At 43.7% G+C, this 6590-nt stretch overlaps 1 pseudogene; it reads left to right on the top strand.

Annotated features, from left to right (window-relative positions):
• Positions 1 to 1165: 1165 nt before the first annotated feature.
• On the top strand, positions 1166 to 4807 carry LOC114083960 (PDZ domain-containing protein 8 pseudogene; annotated as a pseudogene).
• The last annotated feature ends 1783 nt before the right edge of the window (positions 4808 to 6590 follow it).

Below are 6590 nucleotides of genomic sequence, written 5' to 3'. Positions count from 1 at the left end.
AACAACTTTCATCATCCTACACATACTTATATGTATTTTTTGAAATATGGAAGAAAGATATTGTGGTTGTCTTAAAATACTATTTTAGGTCATTTGGTGTGTCTGCACATAAGGCTTTCTTGCTATAATAAAAGAACATCAAGTGTGGTATATTCTAATATTCCACAATTTATGAGTTAAATGGAGCTGTCACTTACCATTCTCGTCTTCTGTTTTCTCTGTACAAAGCAACAAAACACACAAAAACAATGCTATGTTAGAAAGGGTCCTAGGTTCCTATTCTCAGATAATCTACCCCAGCCAGTGGCATGAAGTGCAGGTCAATAGGAGATCAGTGAACATAAAGGAATGATCATGAACCCTGAAGTTCTGTTAAGTTCAGATGTTGTAAGACAGGTTAGCCCTGGACCAAGAAATTTAAAAGAGCTCAAGTCTCCTTGATATTCTCCTTGGTGTTCTGAAAAATAAAGAGCAAATAAAAGCAAACACAGCACACGCTGCAGAGAAGGCCACTCTTCCTTCTGCTGAGGGCTGTGCACCAGGCACCCTAAGCAGGGTGATCACTGGGACTCACAGGAAGAGGAGAGGGGTCCCACCTTCCACAGGTGCAGAGCTGCATGCAGTGGAAGTCCAGTGTCCACACAGCTCAGGGCCTGGAGGACACTCAGACCCCTCCCTTAGCTAGAAAGGGCCAGCATTATGGGGGAGCAGAGTGCACTTGGAAATGACCACAAAAGGGCATCTCCTGGGAAAGAGGACAAGTAGCAAGTGCAAAGTCCTGGAGGGCACTGGCTCACTAGACAAACACCCCCTGGAAGAACAAGGTTGAGAGACATCAAAACCCAAGCAAAACAAAGGCGAGTGCAAAGAAAAAAAAGTCGGGCTTGGGGGAGGCGCCGTCCCCGCCTCCTCCCGCCCTCGCCCCGCCGCCGCCGCGGCCGCGGTCTCACCGGCCGCCCCCGGAGAATCTGAGGAGGCGCGGGCCGCTGCAGGCTCAGGCGCCGCAGCGCGCGGGCCCAAGTCCCGGACGAGGCCCAGGGAGCCGCTCGCCCCGACCCCGCCGCCCCATGCCCTCAAGATGGAGGCAGCGGGGGCGGTGGCGTGAAGAAAGCGGCGCTGTGGGCGCGGGAGTAGGGGGCCCGGCGGCCCGGGCGGCGGCGGCGGGATGGGGCTGCTGCTCAGGATCCTGCCGTCGGCCGTGCTGGGCTCCTTCCTCACGCTGCTCACCCAGTTCCTGCTGCTGTACCGCAGACAGCCAGAGCCGCCGCCGGACGAGGCGGCCAGCGCAGGCGACGGCTTCCGCTACACCAAGCCGGTGCCGGGCCTGCCCCTGCGGGAGTACCTCTATGGCGGCGGCGGGGCTGAGGAGCCCTCCAGCGGGGCGCCCGAGGGCGGTGCGACCCCGGCCTCCGAGACCCCGCCCCGCCGACGCGGGAGACCTGCTACTTTCTCAACGCCACCATCCTGTTCCTGTTCCGGGAGCTGCGGGACACCGCGCTGACTCGCCGCTGGGTCACCAAGAAGATCAAGGTGGAGTTTGAGGAGCTGCTGCAGACCAAGACGGCAGGGCGCCTGCTGGAGGGGCTGAGCCTGCGGGACGTGTTCCTGGGCGAGACGGTGCCCTTCATCAAGACCATCCGGCTCGTGCGGCCCGTGGTAGCGTCGGCCACCGGGGAGCCCCATGGCCCCGAGGGGGAGGCGCTGCCCGCCTCCTGCCCGGAGGAGCTGGCCTTCGAGGCGGAGGTGGAGTACAGCGGGGGCTTCCACCTGGCCATCGACGTGGACCTGGTCTTTGGCAAGTCCGCCTACCTGTTCGTCAAACTGTCCCGAGTGGTGGGGAGGTTGCGCTTCGTCCTCACCCGCGTGCCCTTCACCCACTGGTTCTTCTCCTTCTTGGAGGACCCGCTGATCGACTTCGAGGTGCGCTCCCAGTTTGAAGGGCGGCCCATGCCCCAACTCACCTCCATCATCGTCAACCAGCTCAAGAAAATCATCAAGCGCAAACACACGCTGCCGAATTACAAGATCAGGTTCAAGCCGTTTTTTCCATATCAGACCTTGCAAGAATCTGAAGAAGATGAAGAGTATATCCATATACACCAGTGAGCACTTGCTGAAGGACGTCTTAAAGTTACGTTGTTAGAATGTAGCAGATTACTCATTTTTGGATCCTATGATAGAGAAGCAAATATTCATTGCACACTTGAGTTGAGCAGTGGTGTTTGGGAAGAAAAACAAAGGAGTTCTATTAAGACGGTTGAATTAATAAAAGGGAATTTACAAAGCGTTGGACTTACACTTCGTCTTGTTCAGTCAACTGATGGATATGCTGGGCATGTCATAATTGAAACTGTGGCCCCAAACTCACCTGCTGCAATTGCAGATCTTCAGCGGGGAGATCGACTCATTGCTATTGGAGGTGTAAAAATTACATCGACACTACAGGTGTTGAAGCTTATCAAGCAGGCTGGTGACCGAGTCTTGGTGTACTATGAAAGGCCTGTTGGCCAGAGCAATCAAGGTACTGTTCTGCAAGATAATTTTGGCCAGTTGGAAGAAAACTTTTTGTCAAGCTCATGCCAACCAAGTTATGAAGAGGAAGCTGCAGGACTTGCAGTGGATGCTGAAAATAGAGACCTTGATTCTGAATTTGAAGATTTGGCAAGTGATGTCAGAGTACAAAACGAGTTCAAAGATGAGGCACAGTCATTAAGTCATAGTCCCAAACGTACTCCAACAACACTTTCTATTAAACCTCTTGGCGCTATATCACCAGTTTTAAACGGTAAATTAGTTACAGGAAGTCACCCACTACCACCAAAAATTCCAGCCAAAGAAGGAAATAAACCGCCAGCCCTAAAAACTTCTGAGGTACTAGACCCAGCACAAGTGTCAAAACCCACCCAAGGATCCACTTTCAAACCACCTGTGCCACCACGACCACAATTAAAAGTTCCTTTGCCTTCTGCTGACACCCCAAATCAGGCTGAACCAGACATTCTTTGTTGAAAAGCCAGAGAAGGTGCTTCTTCCTCCTCCTCCTGCAGATAAATCTGAGAAGCAAGCAAAAAATGTGGATCACATAGAAGATGTGACTACATCTAAGCAGTTTATAGCAAAGCAAGAAATGACTAAAGATTTTACTTCAGAAGGTTCTTGCCCTACTAAAGACAGTTCGGATGACCATCAAATGTGGGAGTCATCAGAAATTCTTTATCGGAATAAGCTAGGAAAGTGGACAAAAACCAGAGCATCCTGTTTGTTTGATATAGAAGCCTGCCACAGATACCTGAATATTGCACTGTGGTGCAGGGATCCTTTCAAGTTGGGAGGTCTCATCTGTTTGGGGCACATTAGTTTAAAACTTGAAGAGGTGGCTTTAGGATGCTTAGCTACATCAAACATGGAATACCTTTCAAAATTCAGACTGGAAGCTCCTGCACCTAAGGCCATGGTCACTAGAACTGCTTTAAGGAATCTGAGTATGCAAAAGGGCTTCAATGACAAATTTTGCTATGGTGACATTACTATTCACTTCAAATATTTGAAGGAAGGAGAACCAGACCACCATGTAGTTACTAATTTAGAGAAAGAAAAAGAACTCCATTTGGTTGAAGAAGTTTCTATCCTGCCTAAAGAGGAGCACTTTGTTGGACAGATGGGTTCATCAGAAAGTAAACATAGTTTCCAGGATACTCAGTTCCAAAACCCAACTTGGTGTGATTACTGTAAAAAAAAAGTTTGGACAAAAGCAGCTTCCCAGTGTATGTTCTGTGCTTATGTTTGCCATAAAAAAATGTCAAGAAAAGTGTCTAGCTGAGACTCCTCTTTGTGGAGCAACTGAGAGACGAATAGACCGAACCCTGAAAAACCTTAGGCTAGAAGGACAGGAACCCCTCTTGGGCCTGGCTCCTCGTGTTGATGCCGAAGCTAACAAGTCAGTTAATAAAACGACAGGTTTGACAAGGCACATTATTAATACAAGCTCTCGTTTGCTAAATTTACGTCAAGTCTCTAAAACTCGCCTTTCTGAACCAGGAACCGATCTCGTAGAACCTTCACCAAAACACACACCCAACACGTCAGACAATGAAGGCAGTGACACAGAGGTCTGTGGTCCAAACAGTCCTTCCAAACGAGGAAGCAGCACAGGAATAAAGTTAGTGAGAAAAGAAGGTGGGCTGGATGACAGTGTTTTTATTGCAGTTAAAGAAATCGGCCGTGATCTGTACAGGGGCTTGCCTACAGAGGAGAGAATCCAGAAGCTGGAGTTTATGCTGGATAAACTACAGAATGAGATTGATCAGGAGTTGGAACACAATAATTCCCTTGTTTCTTTCAGCTGCTTTGGCTAAATCGGGTGAAAGACTACAAGCTCTCACACTTCTTATGATCCACTATAGGGCAGGCATTGAAGATATTGAAACTTTAGAAAGTCTATCATTAGACCAGCACTCCAAAAAAATAAGCAAGTACACAGAAGATACAGAAGAAGACCTTGATAGTGAAATAAGCCAACTGATAGACTCGCAGCCATTCAGCAGTATCTCAGATGACCTATTTGGTCCATCCGAGTCTGTGTAACCAACAGGCTGTGTCAGCTTTCAAATGACTGGGGAAAAGATGCATCTAAAGTACCATGGATACAGCCATGTTTCAGTTCTCTTATAATGCACCTCAGCCTGCTGCTCCAGTTATTTACTTGTATAAGAAAGAACAGGAATGAGTTTGTTTTCCAGTAAAAATATGACCAGCTCATTAATTGGTTGTTTTGGGTTGCATTTATAGCTATGCTTTTTTGGGGTTTATACTGGGAATTTATTTTTACTAATTTATTTTTAACTTTTTCTAATTATGTAAGCTAATTTGTCACATTTATGTATGTGTGGTGTCTCACTGTGTTATTTTTCCTTCAACTTAGTTTTTGAATTAGTGTTAAATAGGATATTGTCCAGACTCTTAATATTTTCATTTCCATCACGGTTATAACAACAGTTTTGCTGCATGCCCAAATTGACAACAGCAATCTTTGAGGGAACAGGTTTTGAATCTTTTTGTTTTGTTTTTTGTTTTGAAGTTTGTCATTTCTACTTGCTTGAGATTTTTGTTACTTTGGGGCTTTGGGGGGCTTTTTCTTTTGTTTTTGCCAAATATAACATGGAAGCAGATGCTGCAGTTTTAGTCTGTTATGCTGATTTAGTAAAATTATTTTTTACATATATTGCTTGCTATCTATGCTTCTGAGATTTTTGTCTAAAGCTTGTGTGCAGCTGAAGTATAGTAGATACACAGTGATGAATCTGAAGGGCTTGCATTGATAAACAAAATAGGGAATAATAGAATACAATTGGTCAAGAATTTTGTAGAAGATAACAAGATTACTGAAAATTAGTAGCCAGTAGGGTTTTGAAATATTTTTTCAAAATTTCAATTCTTTCCTTTTAAATGGAAGTCCTAAGCATTCATGATTTTTTTTTTTATCTTCAGTTCTCCCATAGGAAATAAAGCATGTACAAGGATATTTAAAGTTTCAGAGGACTGTTGTTAAATGACTATTGATAATTGGTTTTGTTTTAAAAACATTCTCATGTAGGAGTATATATTGTGAAGGAGAGGAGTTATGCAAAGTGTATTTATTGCTTCATCTATTTTACAGGCTTAAAGGAATAGTGATCATTCTGAATATTTCTGTAGTGCAGACTGTCATTCTTTTTTTTAGAAAGAAAAAAAAATAGACCATATACATAGGAATTGGAACCAGTTCTCTGAAAATGAAGATCTTCTCTGATACTGGTCCACTTATTGATGCCAGTAACACATCTGAGGGAAAATGTGTAAACTTGACCTCTGTTTGTATACCTTAATAGTTTGGGCCTATTATATGCCTACAAAATAAATATATATATTTTTCCCCTTTAAAAAAAAAAAAAAGAAAAAAAAGTCCCTGAATACAGAGAAACTGTCAACGTTATGCATGTCTTAGTACAAGTGTCTTAGTACAAGACATGTTCTTAGTACAAGTCAACATGTTCTGCCAAGAAACGAGAGACCCTTGGAGAAGTCAAATGCTGTCTGTGTATGTGGGTTGACAGCTTGTCACATAATACAACACCAGTTATGATTAATAGCAATGAAGAGTTAGAAGAAAAGAAGTGTGAAAATTAATCAAATTCTGGAGTTAGTTTATAAACAGAAGAAATGGTAGAACAAAAACTCATAAGTATACACAATTATCATTTATTCATGAAAATAAACCAATAAAACAAAAAACATATTAAAATTAATAAGAACTTTGAAAATAAAAACATATTTTCAAACCTGATAAAAGTTAGAACAAATGTGTCTCACTGTAACTAATTTAAAATGGAAAAAGTTTGTACAGTGTATAAATGATTATACTACCAAATATGAATTTTAGCTGATAAGTAATTATATAAAGACTAGTTTAGAATATTGATAGTTTATTCTATGGAAATCAATCATGAATATAGTTTTTAGTAGATCAAATATATTTTTCTATGACATTTTTCGCCAAAATGAAAGCAAACACCGCTCACCTCTTTGTTTTTTCAACAACTCTATAAAACAAA

This window comes from Marmota flaviventris, chromosome 5, assembly GCF_047511675.1.
Source record: "Marmota flaviventris isolate mMarFla1 chromosome 5, mMarFla1.hap1, whole genome shotgun sequence".
Taxonomy (NCBI): Eukaryota; Metazoa; Chordata; class Mammalia; order Rodentia; family Sciuridae; genus Marmota; species Marmota flaviventris.
The sequence above is the reverse complement of the archived record's forward strand: the minus strand, read 5'-3'. Positions and strand labels throughout refer to the sequence as shown.